Below are 16216 nucleotides of genomic sequence, written 5' to 3'. Positions count from 1 at the left end.
TGCTGCCCCTATTCTCCTTCCCCCTGCCCTCCGATGTCTTTGTGCATGCCCCTGCTCCATCCTTTTTGCCCACCATGTTCCATGGACCTGCCACTACTATCTACTCTGAGTGTTCTGTTGAGCTGCCACTCCCCTCCCACCTGCCTAGCATTGTCAGATGACTGTAACTTGTCCCTGCCACCTCCACCCTGCCTGTCCACATGCCATGCCCCTATCCCCTTCCTCCTGTCCTCCATGGTCCATTTTACTGCCACACCCTTCTGCCCTCCCTGGTCTGTTGTGCTGCAACTGCTCCTGCTGCCTGCCCGCGCGGTCTGTTGTGAGGCCCCTTCCCCTGAACTCTCTTATCTGTGCCCAGGTCCAGACCCTCCCTTCTATCCTCCATGGTCCTTTGTGCATGCCCCTGCACCCTCCTTCTTGCCCATCATAGCCATTGTGCTGCCACTAACCCTCCCGCTTGCCATGCATGGTCTTCTGTGCTGCCATGGCCCCTCCCACCTTCCCTGTGTGGTCAGCTAGCTGCCCCTGACCCCCTCCCACCTTCCCTCCATGGTCTGTGTGTATGCCATCATACTCTCATTGTTGCTCTCCATGGTGTGTTTTGTTTCTAGTGCCCAACCTGCCTGACCTCTATGGTCATCTTGCTGCTCCTGCCTTGCCCCCTTGCCCCCAGCCCCCTGTTTCCATGTGCAGACCCCTATTCCCTCCCTCCTGGCTTGTCTGTTCCATTGTAATGCCCCTGATCCGTCCCTCCTGCCCTTTATGGTCTGTTTTGCTGCAGCTTCCTCTCCTGTCTGCCCATTATGGTCAGCTAGCTACCATTGCCTCTTTCCCCTCTGTTCTCTGTTGTCCATGTGCATGGTCCTGTCCCCTCCCTATTGCTTTCTATGGATTGTTGTGCTGCACTCCTGTCCCGCATGCGCTGTGTGGTGTATTGTGCTGCTGCAAACCCTGATGCCTGCCCTGTAGGGTCAGTTTGGTGCACCTCTCCATGTCCCTCCTGTCCTCTGTTATCCGAGTCCATGTCCCTACCCCAATTCCTCCTGCCTACCATGATCCAATGTACCATACTTGCGAACATTTTGAACTTGGTAAGAGGGAGATTTTGAAAAAAAACTGGGGTATTGAATTTCCCCTTTGAGTTACATTGAAAAAGAGGAGATTGTGGACAGGAGAGAGATCAAAAATAGCCCATTTGAGCTTAAAAACATTGGACATTTCCTGGCTGAAACGGGTCTGTTGGCATGTATGGTTGTACTACCACTGCCTCTTCCTTCTGCCCACAATGGTGTATTATATTGCCACAGCCTCTCTTGCCAGTCCTGTATTGTTGGTTTGTTGCCCCTGCCCCCCTTTCCACTGCCCTCCATAGTCTGTTGTGCTGCCACTGCCCTTCCTGCCTGCCCAGTGTGGTCAAATTGTTGCATCTGCACTCTCCTACCTGCCTTCAATTTTACATTATTTGTATTCTTTATTTTTTTTTATCCAGTTGACCACTTGATTAAATGTTGCACCTAGGGGAGAGGATGTTGTTATGATCTAGTAAGTTATTGATGCATCATCTCTGTTGCTGTCCTTGCTTTGCTGCTCAGTCTATGTGATGTCATCGGAATGTTGAGAGTGTTTGAGTGGGGAGAAGGGACCAGTTGGTGGAAGGGCTGAGCAGCAGGGAGGCTGATCCTGGTGGGGCATTGCTGGACATTGATTAAGGCCCAGCATGAACTTAATATGGATCCTATCTGAAGAATAAAGCTGTGATCCTGAACTACATCACTGGACTACGTATCTTTCATTTATTTGTAACAGATGTGGTGTTACTTCCAGAGCTGCAGACTTTGCAACTGGGGAACCAGGTTGGAGTTTCTGCTTCAGCTCAACATTCTGTGATTCTGGTCAAATCACTTAATCTCCCCATGTCTACAACCAAAATGAATTTGGTCTTGTGTGATGTAACCAATGCTCATGTAAAGCACTCCAATACCTGACAAGTCTGCACTATATAAAACTGCAAATACTCAAAAAATAAGTGTTTTGCACACTTCTGTCATTGGGCTACATGTGGGCTACATCTGGGTGATATTTGTGCTGCATTTGGGCTCTTTTGTCTCTGGTGGCCATCTTGGGAGATTTATTTGTTATGAAGTTTCCTAATTTCCTCATTTACTGCAGTCTCCTCAGTAGGAAATGCTTTCAGTTTTTTACTTTGATTCCATCAAGAAGGTATTCAGATATGTCACACATTTGCCATAAATTCTGAATGTTAGCACTCTAGTTGCTCATTAGATCACTGTAGTAAAGCTACTGCTCACCACGGAAGTCTGCTGCTGGTATTAAAAGTGCATTTTTCAGTCTGCATATCAGAAGTTTTTAATGAAATAGAAGGGATTTGAGAAGTCACTCAAAATGTGCCCTAATTTTTCTTTCTTCAGCACTAATCATAATTTCTATGGCAAAATGAACCCCCTCATTGTGTTCCTTTTTAAATTAAATGTTTTAAGTGTTACCAGTTTTTTCCAATCAAGATGGCTTCAGGTGTGCCATACTTTTGTCATAAGTAAATAGTAAGCGCTCTAGTTGTTCTTAAGAACACTCTGGGACATTCTGTCATTGGGCTATACTTGGGCTACATCTGGGTGATATTTGGGCTACATTTCGGCTCTTTTGTCTCTGGTGGCCATCTTGGGAGATTTATTTGTTATGAAGTTTCCTAATTTCCTCATTTACTGCAGTCTCCTCAGTGGGAATACTTACAGTTTTTTTATTTTGGTTCAATCAAGAAGGCATTCAGATGTGTCACACATTTGCCATAAATTCTGAATGTTAGCACTCTAGTTGCTCATTAGATCACTGTAGTAAAACTACTGCTCACCAGGGAAGTCTGCTGCTGGTATTCAAAGTGCATGTTTCAGTCTGCATGTCAGAATTTTTTTATGAAATAAAAGAGGATTTGAGAAGTCAAAATGTGCTCTAATTTTTCTTTCTGCAGAACTAATCCTAATTTCTATGGCAAAATGAACCCCCTCGTTTTGTTCCTTTGTAAATTAAATGTTTTAAGTGTTACCACTTTATTCCAATAAAGATGGCTTCAGGTGTGCCATACTTTTGTCATAAGTAAGACTGTTAGCGCTCTAGTTGTTCGTTAGAACACTCTGGGACATTCTGTCATTGGGCTATACTTGGGCTACATCTGGGTGATATTTGGGCTACATTTGGGCTCTTTTGTCTCTGGTGGCCATCTTGGGACATTTATTTGTTATGAAGTTTCCTAATTTCCTGCAGTCTCCTCAGTAGGAAATACTTTCAGTTTTTTACTTTGGTTCCATCAAGAAGGCATTCAGATGTGTCACACATTTGCTATAAATTCTGAATGTTAGCACTCTAGTTGCTCATTAGATCACTGTAGTAAAGCTACTCCTCACCAGGGAAGTCTGCTGCTGGTATTCAAAGTGCATGTTTCAGTCTGCATGTCAGAATTTTTTTATGAAATAGAAGAGGATTTGAGAAGTCAAAATGTGCCCTAATTTTTCTTTCTACAGCACTAATCATAATTTCTATGGCAAAATGAACCCCCTCATTTTGTTCCTTTGTAAATTAAATGTTTTAAGTGTTACCACTTTATTCCAATCAAGATGGCTTCAGGTGTGCCATACTTTTGTCATAAGTAAGACTGTTAGTGCTCTAGTTTTTCGTTAGAACACTCTGGGACATTCTGTCATTGGGCTATACTTGGGCTACATCTGGGTGATATTTGGGCTACATTTGGGCTCTTTTGTCTCTGGTGGCCATTTTGGGAGACGTATTTGTTATGATGTTTCCTAATTTCCTCATTTACTACAGTCTCCTCAGTAGGAAATACTTTCAGTTTTGTACTTTGATTCCATCAAGAAGGCATTCAGATGTGTCACACATTTGCCATAAATTCAGAATGTTAGCACTCTAGTTGCTTATTAGATCGCTGTAGTAAAACTACTGCTCACCAGGGAAGTCTGCTGCTGGTATTGAAAGTGCATGTTTCAGTCTGCATGTCAGAATTTTTTAATGAAATAGAAGAGGATTTGAGAAGTCACTCAAAATGTGCCCTAATTTTTCTTTCTGCAGCACTAATCATACTTTCTATGGCAAAATGAACCCCCTCATTTTGTTCCTTTTTAAATTAAATGTTTTAAGAGTTACCACTTTATGCCAACCAAGATGGCTTCAGGTGTGCTCTACGTTTGTCATAAGTAGGACTGTTAGCACTCTAGTTGTTCTTTAGAACACTCTGGGAAGCTGCAGTAGAACACAAAGGAATCAACTGACAGTCTCTGCCCTTGTTGGATGTACATGTTTTACTGAGAATGTCAGACTTCATTCTCACATGACTGAGAAAGATAATGTGAATTTACAGAAAATATGCTCTCAGTTTAGCTTATAGATCACCTTCCAAACCTCTGTGGGTAAAGCATGAGAAAATAGTTTTCTCTCAAACATGATTCATGATATCACAGCAGAAGGCTTTTTCACATGGTAAAATCACCTTAGAACACACCACAATTCCTAAAATGAGTGTGGTACCATCAACAAATGATTTATAATGTAACTAAAGTCTTAAAACCTTCTGTTAACTGCAATGCTTTTTAATGAGGTGCTATCATGTATATTGGTCCGAAGATGGCTGCCAACACTTCTTGGATGAAGTGCTGACAGCCAATCAGATCTCACGATGAGATGTGTGGTTAGGCTCCGTCCAGATATATATGTGATTTTACTTTTGATTTTCTCAGGAACTACTGAAGGGATTTACACCATATATGCAAAAGGCACATGCCTGACCTGAGGATTACCTCTTTGCCAAATTTCAAGTAATTCTGTTCAGCCGTTCGGGCTGTACCTTCGACTAAAGGTCCTATGGGAAAATGCATGGGGAAAACGTGTTTTGGGACCCCCATTTTTTCTCGGCCCCCGCTTGACGAATCAACCCGAGACTTTCAGGGTAGGAGCTGAGCGGAGCGCCCCATTAGTTTTGAAAATTTCACGAAGATACGTCAACCGGCGCCAACGTTATTCAAAATAGAATTTTCAGGTTTCCTATGGGAACTCGGTCCTAACTATAACTATCTACTGGCGACCGCCAGTAGATAATATATATATATATTAACACTCATGTAGGTGGCGAAAGTGGGTTAAAATCCAAGTCTAGATTTTGTCCACAGCTACCCCCAGGAAATAAGATTGACCTATTTCATGAGATCACAATAGATGAAATCAATAAACTCTCCATGAAAAAATCAAGGAGATACGACAAATCATCATGGAACCTTTCCCGGGGGGAACAGACAGCAATGAAAGAATTAAGAGACAATCATAACATCATTATAAAAGCCGCCGATAAAGGCGGCAATATTGTGCTACAAAATCGAGAGCAATACATTGCTGAAGCCTACAGACAATTAAGGAATTTGGATCATTACAAAAAATTGGATAAAAATCCGATGATGCAATGGACCACAGAATATCATCAACAACTATTACCTTGGAAAGAAAGAGGGTTAATCAACTTTGAGGAATTTATGTACCTCAAAGTTGATAACCCGGTCACACCCACAATCTACTTTCTTCCAAAAGTGCATAAATCAACAGTAGATCCTCCTGGCAGACCAATTGTCAGTTCAATGGGTTCACTCTTGGAAAGAACATCTCATTACATCGATGTGTTCCTGATTGAATATGTGATGAAATTACCCTCATATTTAAATGATACGACGGCTTTCCTTAACAAACTAAAAACTATCCATTGGAATGAGCATCAGATCCTGATTACAATAGATGTAACCTCACTGTATACGTCTATCTGCCATAAAGATGGTCTTGCAGCAGTTAATGCCTTTTTGGAAACTAGATCATTAAGCTTTCTGAAACACTCACAAATGATCATAGACATGTTGAATCACTGCCTGACACATAATCTTTTTCTTTTTAATGGGGAGATATTTGTCCAGAGACAAGGCACAACAATGGGGACTTCCTTTGCCCCGACGTATGCCAATTTATTTATGGCAGTTTGGGAAGATGGTATTCCGAAGAGCAGATATAGATCAAACATCAAAGCATGGATGAGGTACATAGACGATTTGTTTGGAGTGTGGGAAGGTGACAAATCAATCTTGGAGGAATTCATCCAGAACCTGAATGATAACAATTACAATCTATCCTTCACATCCAACTGGAGTAAAAATCTAGTAACCTACTTGGATGTAGAAGTGTTTATAAGTAATCAAAAAATCTGCACAAGAATCCATCGGAAACCCACAGCAACTAACAGCATCCTCCATGCCAACAGCGGACACCCACATCATCTAAAATGGAGCATTCCGTATGGCGAGATGCTCCGCATCAAGAGGAATTGTTCAGAAATCTATGACATAGAGAGAAACTTAGAAGATGCGAGTGCTAGATTCCTGGCAAGAGATTATCCCCTGGAAGTTATAATTAATTCAAAGAAAAGAACAATAGAAAAACAAAGAACAGAACTTTTGAAAGAAGGACATCATACGGACAGTGATGAAACGGTCAGGATCATCATGGATTTTAATGTTGAAAATAAGTGCCTGAGGAAAATCATTAAAAAGAATTGGAACATTTTATTGCTTGATGAGTCATTAAAGAAAAATTTACCACCGACTCCTAAAATAACTTACAGGAAGACTTCCTCATTAGGTGATATCTTGACACAAAGTCATTTGAATACACCTAAAAATGAAAAAGCAACATGGCTAACTACACCTGGCTTTTGGAAATGTTCCAGATGCAAAGCATGTGAACATGGTAATAACACACTATCATATACATTAGCCAATGGTAAAAAGGAATGGATCACTGCACATATCACATGTGAAACAAAATACGTGGTATATGTTTTAGAATGTCCATGTAAACAACTATATGTTGGAAGCACTATCAACAAACTAAAATTGCGCATCCTACAACATTTACGAGCAATAAAAAAATCGAGATTTGGCGTATCCTATGGCTAAACATTTTTTTGAAAAACATCAAGGGAATACGCAAGGACTACGTTATTTTGGAGCTAAAATGATGAAACCAAATGAGAGAGGGGGTGATATCACTCTGGAACTAAGAAGAGCTGTGTCCAGATTCATTCTAGCTCTTGGAACAGAAAAGCCCTTTGGCCATAATTTGGATGCAGAATTACATGTTCATCTATGAAAATCCAACCTTGACTGTTGACTTTGAGTGAAGAATTAAAGGGGAATAAAAGGCCAATGCAGATTGAAATCAAACTAATTTTAAAATAATGAATGAATCATGGTATATCCTGAGTATAAACATATATAGATAAAAAGACAATTCTTCAAGCTGTGAAAATATTACTGACAATACTTGAAACTGCAATTTTGCACAATAGAATAGTACTGTATGCAAGTTTCTCTAAGTTTTTTTAACTTGCGACATCAAATAATGGATCCTAAGGGGTTGAAACTGTTCTTTTGCATAATATCTCTGCACTATGTGACAGTCATAATAGCTTGTACTTATGAGCCTAAAAAATTGCATCTTTGCACAATATATTTGCACTTTATATCAATTACTTTAATTTTTATGAGCGAATAATGTGTTTAAATTAGGCTGTAGAAATTGCTCTTTTGCACAACATTTTTGCACTATGTGACAGTTATGGGAGTTTATACTTATGAGTTTATAAATTGCATCCTTGCATAACATATAAGCACTTTATGATAACTACTTTAAATTTTATGAGTGAATAATATGTTTAGTTGGGCTGCTATATCTCATAAGATACCTATACCTTTTTCTCCCTTCCCCTTTATCCCTAGGATAATATCATTCTTGAATTGATGATTTGTTGAGACATTACTTGCACATTGCACAAGTCACTTTTTTATCTTACTTCAAGCTTTTAGAACTTTTTATCGCTCGGAAGTATATTGTCTTAAACCATGGTCTAAAACTTTTTTGACTCTAACTGTTTATCGGCCTCCCCTGTGTTTGAACCCTTGCATTTGCAGAGTTCAACATTTTGTTCACATAAATGCTTTTTAATTTTTAATTCTGAAAGAGTACTTTACAAAACGAAACTGCCAATTTTGTTTGTTGATTAACAAAATCAAAATAATATTATGCAATAATTCTGAAAAAGAGAAAAAAATCAAAGTGAAATGTAAAATGGCACTTAACGTTTGCCATATTAGTAGAAGTTGAATGTGGGTTAACATTCTAGTATATTCAAAAACACATGAGGTGAATTTTTTGTTTCTTTAGCACTATGTCACTTTAAAAGATTGTCTAGAAGTCGGGACTCTATGATCCAGTTGAAGGCATTCACCGAAACGCGTCGACCGTCCCTTTTGTTGTGCACTTGGTGAAGAAGAATGAAATAAAACAACATCAAACTGACCTTACCGTGTTGTGAATTCCTTGATGCCGTGGATGCTCTGGTGGAGGACGCTGCTGAGTTCTTTCAAATATATATATATATATATATATATATATATATATATATATATTACCTACTGGCGGTCGCCAGTAGGTAGTTATAGTTAGGACCTATTTTCCATAGGAAATCCGCAACATTCTATTGCCAATAAGTCTGGTGCCGGTTGACGAATCCTTGCGAAATTTTCCAAACTTTTGGCCAGCTCCGCTCCGCTCCTACCCTGAAAGTTTTGTGGTGATTCGTCAAGCGGGGGCCAAAACGCGTTTTCCCCATGCAATTTCCCATAGGATCTGTTGTCACAGCTACAGCCCGAACCGCTGAACGGAATGATACCAAATTTGGTAAAGAGGTAGTCCTCAGTTCAGACTCGCGCCTTTTGCATAAATGGTGTGAATCCGTTCAGTAGTTCCTGAGAAAATTAGAGTTAAAAGTACATAAATATCTATGGTCGCGAAGGATCCGCGGACCGTACACGCACCCTCCCCGAACCGAGCGCGCACTCTCCCGATTGCGCACTGAATGCTAATTGGCTGTCGAGTGTCTCTCTACATTCGAAACCAGGAACTGTTGGCGGCCATTTTCTGCCTCGGTAGAAGCGAGGCTGAAGAAGCAAGGGGAATAAGTGTGTAAAACATATAAAGGGGGCAGAGTGGAAATACTCTGACCCTCTAGAGGTGCTTAGGGGGTCCCAGGAGGACCCCGTGGGGCCCACTTTTAAAAAAAAAAAACAGTGAAATGCGCGCACAGTGCGCGCATCCTATCGCATTGGGTACGCGGATCCACAGATTTCTTTTTTTAAAAAAGACAAGAAATCATTGTTTGTATGACTACTTTGTACACTAAAAGGTAGGGTATATATTTCTGTTTTTTAAAGGTGTGATTCTTATTGGTTAACAAAAACAGATTGTAAGGAACATTATATATGATTAGCTGATATGTTGAAAAGTGAAGCACACTTCCTCTCTTGTGTAGGAACATTGTGTGCTGAACTTCTGACCTGTGTGCTTAGTGCAGTGTTCCATGACCTGTTTCTATGGTAACAGGCAGAAGGCAGATTGGTGGAAGGGTTGAAATGTCTTTCAGTTGGAAAGGGTTGAAATGTTTAACCAATAGAAATGTGTGTTTGCTTTTGAGTTTATGTGTGAAGGATTGTGATTTGATGTTTACATGTATATGTGTGGAAAATGAAAGGGAAACTTTTCCATTGTTTGTTTTTGCTGAGAGGTGCACAGTGCAGAGATTCTGTAAAAGAAAATATGGTGAGTGACTGATATACTTCTTAACCTACAAAAGAACTTGAAAGATGAGTTATTTAATTGTGAGGGGATGTATGTAGACTATTTTGATTTTAATCAGACTAATGTATTTCTCCTGCTAAAGTGTAGGGAGTACTTTTTTTCTCTACAATCTTATTGACAGTGTGTGTGCATGTAGTAACCATTCTGTGATAAGAATTTGTGTTTTTCATGTGTTTGCAGACAGATAACTGTGCTGTTTTTATATTTTGGTAGAATTAGAAACCAGTCATTGTTTATGAATTTGTGAAATGAGTTATGTTATGTTTCTATACTAAAATGTAGTACTACTTCTAGATGAAGAAATGTGTTTTGGTATAGTGCAAGGGATAGTTTTGTTTGTCTAGAATCACACAGTGAGTCTGTGTGCATTTGGGAACCACTGTGAGAGAAGCATTTGGTAACATCGTGTATTTGCTGACAGATAACTGTTTTAACCTGTCATGTTGTGAAGTTTTAGTAGCATTAGAAGACAGTTATGGCTTCTGATTTGATTAAATGAGTCAGGCTTTGACACAAAAGTGCAGTCCTGAAGATTGTGTGCAGTTCCCTTACCACTTCCACAGTAGTGAATTATTTTTGGTAAACTCCTAGGTATAGTGGTTGTTGTCTAGAATCACACTGTGAGTTTGTGTGCATTTGGGAACCACTGTAAGAGAAGCATTTGGTAACATCATGTATTTTGTAGCAGATAACTCTTTTAAAACCTGTCATGTAGTCAAGTTTTAGTAGCATTAGAAGCTAGTCTTTGCTTATGTCATGGTTTGACACTAAGGTGCAGTACCATGTACTATTCTGTTCACTGTGGCAGAACTGAAAATTTAAAAGTTGTACCTAAGCACTGTCCTAGAAGTAGTCTGATTATTTAGTCAGTTTCTAAGTACCAAATAGATTGCTTCAAATGTCTATGCAGTATGCATGTAGTGTTCTAACATACTATACACTTGTCTTTTACACCTTCAATTCCCTAGTCAGTATCCATACACTTCCAGGAAACACCCTGTCACTCCCTTTGCAGTCCTCTAGAGACCCATTCAACAGCATGTACTAATCCATTCACTGTGCCAAAACCCAAACACTCATAAATTCACCAAGACACTCTCTTTCCAGTACTCTAATGATTCAGTCACTGCCTAAGTATTCATGCACTGAGCCAGGTCTTAGCACATGGACTTCTTCAAACCCCTATCCACTATGCATGCAGTCCTCTAACCACCTGCACACTTGTCTTTCACACCTTCAATTCCCCAGTCAGTATCCATTCACTTCCAGCAAACACCCTGTCACTCCCGTTGCACTCCTCTAGTGACCCATTCAGCATCATGTACTAATCCATTCACTGCGCCAAACCCTAATAAATTCACCCAGGCACTCTCCTTGTTTTTTTTTTAACAATCTTTCTGATTTTCCAGGTCTGTCGTCGACATCCATGGTCCCCACAGGAGTGTTCCGCCTTGTTGTTTTGTATTATTTTTGATACATTTTGTTTATTAGTTTATCGTTCATATATATATTAATAAAAAAATAAAGTTTGAAAATAGTTTATCGTTTACATATTTATGATTATAAAAAAGTTTGAAAAAAAAATTAATAACGTTTTTGGTTGTTCTCTTAACTGCTGTGTGACTCTTTCTTGTTCTTATTACTGGTATTTGATGGAGTCCACCATGGTGTTAAATTTTGGGGCACTTTTCGCTGGAATACTGGTGATATCTGCAGTTTGCACCAACTTCTGAATAGTGTGTTAGATTTATCTCAACTTTACTTCCGTGAAAGTGCTGATAATGAAATGGAGACTAGCCATTCCCGTGCAAAAAGACACGAGGTGCACCTTTCCGATTTATTCTAAATACTAAAATCCTGTATTGAATTGCACTGAGGTATTGGCTGCACATACAGTGTACACACAAAATCTATTAAGAAATCTCATTGTATTTATATTGATTGGGAATAGTGCGTCAGGTGTTGGATCTTGACGAGATACACTGCTCAGTTCGTATATTGTTCTGCACATGAAAAAAATCACATCACAACTTTCACACCAATTGCAATGCGAAACAAATTTCGGCGATAAGACACGTTAGCACCAGGGATTTTACACCTGCTTTCTGCTGGTGGTAAGCAAGACAACTACCTGCACCATGAAAGGGAACACAGCCAAGAGCCACACCAGAACACCCACAGGTGCCATAGAGTCAATGAGCATGATACAGGGATACCCATGAGGGCCAGAAGACTCATTTCAACAACTCCAGGACCGCCAATGCCCCCCAAACCCACATCTTAGCAATGTGTCCCTGTGGTCATTGTCTTAGCATGATAGGCACAAGCCCTGCAACATCACAGTGTGCTGTCACCTCAGCGTTGGCAGTGAGCCTGGACATGTAGCTACGCACGCATCCTCCTGCATGCACAACTGGCATGTGCTGGTCTGGGGTTCACAGGTCAGTGCAGGGGTGTGCCTATCCCGCAAGGGGAACGGGGTGTCTCGGACATGTCCGTGTACAGGAAGTGCGGTAAGTGTGTCTCTGTGTTCTGGTGTGGCCTGCTACAAGAGCCGCAGCAGTCGATGTTGTAAAGTGGCATGCACCACCTCCAAACGGCACTGTGATGGTGTAGTTGGAATGTAGCAGGACATGGGCAAATAGGCATTACAATGGTGTGCCGTACGAGTGCACGAGATACAACAGCACACCGTACAAACGTGTAGGGTCTCGTGAGAGGGAGGAGCTGCCGTTTGGCAACATAACACACAGTGAACTCGACCACGTGCCACATGCTGGGCATCTCATCCATGATGACCACGGTCGCAGACATCCCACAACACCAACGACTGGCCTTTGTACACATCCTGTATGAATGCAGCGTGGTTTTCACTTCTATGCTCGTTCAGTGGTGTGATGTTGGCGGGTTGTGTGACTTGTGCTCCTTGTTGGTGTGTTTCATTTTGGCCATTGTTAGTCTATATGCGTGTTGTACTTAATTGTGCATGTGTGCCATTCTGCTCATCTCCCCCTCCGGCCCCCACTCCCTGCTTCTTCCTCTTCCTGGTGCTGTTGTGTCTATAATTTTGTTGCTCCACACATAAATACATGTAAAGAATAAATTAGAATAGTTCCTTGATTCTTTTAGGTTTCAAAACTTCTCTATTGGTTTCTTTTTAATTTTCCATATGAACCGTTTTTTTAATATTCAACAACACATAGAAGTCAGAAGTGCAATGTATTCTATCAACACACTTTCTAGAACATTCTACAACACGTGCAGGTTAAAAGTTCATCAATTTTTTAAAACTTAACGATTTTTTTTTTTTGCAACATTTTCTTGAACATTTAACGACACGTGCAGGTTAAAAGTTCATGATTGTTTTAAGTTCGAACAGTGCCTTCCAAATGCAAGTAGCAGGTGTGGTTGAGCTGAGCAAATTTTATCCTATGATATGTACTCCACGTTGAAACCGCTTTTTCTTAACCAATCACAAAGATGCTTTTCCACAAAACTAATGTGCACCCTACTTTTAAAAAAGAATGCTTTTCATGATATCTTTAGAGATAAGTTATAGATAGGAATTAGCATTTAAAAAACCTTTGATATGGTGGGTACCTTCCTCCATATTATTTGGGAATGCGGTGCGATTATGGAGTTCTGGAGGCAAGTCCACGAGGTGATGGGGGAGGTGACAGGAATTGTTATGCAGCCTGAGGCGCGATGTTGTCTCCTGAATGTCTGGAGTCCTACTGACCACAACGCGGCACAGACTCAGTGGGTGACCCTGGGGAACATGGTAGCCAAGCGCGATATCGCTCGGCTGTGGGGCTCCAAAAGGCCGCCCACATTGACAGCGTGGATGGAAAACATGGACTGGAGCATGTTTAGGGAGAAGACAGTGTATTGTGCTCGGGGGCGCCCTCGGAAATGGCATGCTGTGTGGGGGCCATGGAACCAGTACAGAGGGGACATATGCCTGCCCCCCGACCCGGATCCGCCTGAGGAGCAACTTTCCCCTTAGTCTTTTTCCGGCTTTGACTTTCCCGCTGATATGTGATTGTTTCTAGAGTCTCTGCCTTTCCCTCCTTTCCCTTACTATAGATCTGTGCCTGTTGGACGTGATGGGGCTCGTCCCCCCTGATGGGAACCTCTCTTGGTGTTTACAGTACCTTTCGCCTTGCTTGTGTTTAGGGTTGTATTTATGTTTATGCAAAATAGAACCTTTGGCTCTCCTGTCAGTGATATGTGGACGCAAGCATGTGTTGAATCTCTAAAGCTGCCGTACCTCCGGGTTGTCGGCTGAATAGCTGTGTCACTGATCTAAAGTAAAGGTTTTTCAAAAAAAAAAAAAAAAAAAAAAAACCCTTTGAAATTCACTGAAAAAACCATAGGTTTCATGCACGTTATAGTTAGGAATTGGCATTTAAAAAACCTTTGGAATTCACTGAAAAAACCATAGGTTTCAGGCACGTTATAGTTAGGAATTAGCATTTAAAAAATCTTAGAAATTCACTGAAAAAACCACAGGTTTCAGGGGCGTTATAGTTAGCTGGACATTCCCCTCGTACAAAACCCTAGAAATTCCCCTGTTATAGTTAGTTCAGCTAACTATAACTCGCGCCCCACCAAATGCACTGCTGATGACGTCACATATTACATCACTCATGACATGGTCAGTGACATCACTGATGACATCACAATTTTGTGTTGGATTTGACCCATGACCCATGAGGTACCATTAAAAATTGAAATAAACACACTGGGGAAGTGACAAACTATCAGAAAGCAAAAATGATCTTTAAAAAGGGGCGAGGTGGACCAGAATGGGATAGTGAGGTGAAGACACGAGGGATTAGCACAGAGGAGTAGGCTGGAATAAAATAAAATGGTTGCATGCTTGCACAATGTGGACTGCTGCTTGCGCTATTTTTTTTTGGATGCAAAATTTGGGTCTCTGCCATTATTGTTTTGATACAAGTCATTGGCGAGACATTTCTCGTGATTACACAGTAATTTCACATAATGAATAATAGGAATGTTATGCACATTTTAGACACCCCTAGTGCTATTTGCCCGTAAGTCCACTTCAAGAGACTTGATGAAAGACCTTTATAAAGGACCTATCATCCTTTTTTCATGTTCATCAAGAGGGAGTGACCTTGTATCCTACTTGAATGATAGGCTGCTTCATTCGTCATCAATTAGCCTGTCTTCTGAAGATAAATGCAAATGTTGCACTTGGATAATAAAGCAAGGATTAATTTGCAACCTCAAAAACTCTTCTGTGCTTCAAGTACAGTCGCTGGACATTAAAGGGGCAGTCTTCCATACAGATACCAGAGTAGTTTTTACTTAACCTATGCAGATATATCCATTGTAATGGTATAACAGTGATCTTCTACAGTCATAACGGTTATAGTTGAAAGGGGTAAGTAAATGGCAGCTATGTATGTGGTGTTCCCCTGGGAGAGGCTGAACATTAAAGTATTGGAGAATCAGACTTTATACCAATGAAGCCCAGAGTCAAAGTACTTCGGGCCTCATTTATGAAAAGCGATGCATCGCTGGGCAAAAACAGCGATGCGTACTTTTCATAGCCCCATCCTTACGTTACGACACCATGGATGCACCATATTTACAATGTGGCGATCCATGACGCAAGGATTTACAGATACGTCAGGAACTCTGACGTAACTCAAGTGTGTCGGAAAACTGATGCAACTCCAGCAATGTGTCATGACCCATGGGCGAGTCCCATGTGAAAAGACCTGCGTCAATCCTTAAGCCTGCTTGAAGCAGGCATAAGGATTTTGATGCAGTCAAGTCATAGAAGTGGTGTAGTGAAATTTCAGAAATTTCACTGCGCCACTTCTACTAGGCTTTTATACAGGGGAACACCAACCCTGCATACATTATACCTGCCGCAGGTATAATTTAGCGCAGTCCTATACTAAGTGACACATCTGCCTAGATGTGTCACTTTGTAAATAGGGCGCAGTGTGGCGTATTGATTACGCTGCCTCAGTGTCACAGAAAAGTGGCGTAACAGCGGCGCAAGCCCTTCTTAAATACGGGCCTTCAAGTGCAAAATCACAGGCACGCCATGGATTTTATCAGAATGAAAGGAGTGGTTGGAGGAACACATAAAATATATGATGCCACTTTGAGCAGATGAGTGATTAACATCATCTCGAAAGATTGTGGCATTTGTTTGGAAAATATTTCTATACAAATTCTGGGAAAGGCCACAACAAGGGAAGGAATATTCTTTTCAGTGGAAGGTGGCATCACTTTTCTGGAGATTTGCAAAATGGGCACATAGGCTTCATTTCCAGCCCTTCTAAGGCACTATATGCTCTACTGATGGGGACTGCCAGCAACATGATTTGAGAACTCTCTATTAAAATCTGTATCATCAGACTTTTGACTTAGTTTACATGTTCGGTTATTTAACAGTCACACTAGAACTCAATATATT

The sequence above is a fragment of the Triturus cristatus genome, chromosome 6 (assembly GCF_964204655.1).
Source record: "Triturus cristatus chromosome 6, aTriCri1.1, whole genome shotgun sequence".
Classification (NCBI taxonomy): Eukaryota; Metazoa; Chordata; class Amphibia; order Caudata; family Salamandridae; genus Triturus; species Triturus cristatus.
This window is presented reverse-complemented; position numbering follows the sequence as displayed.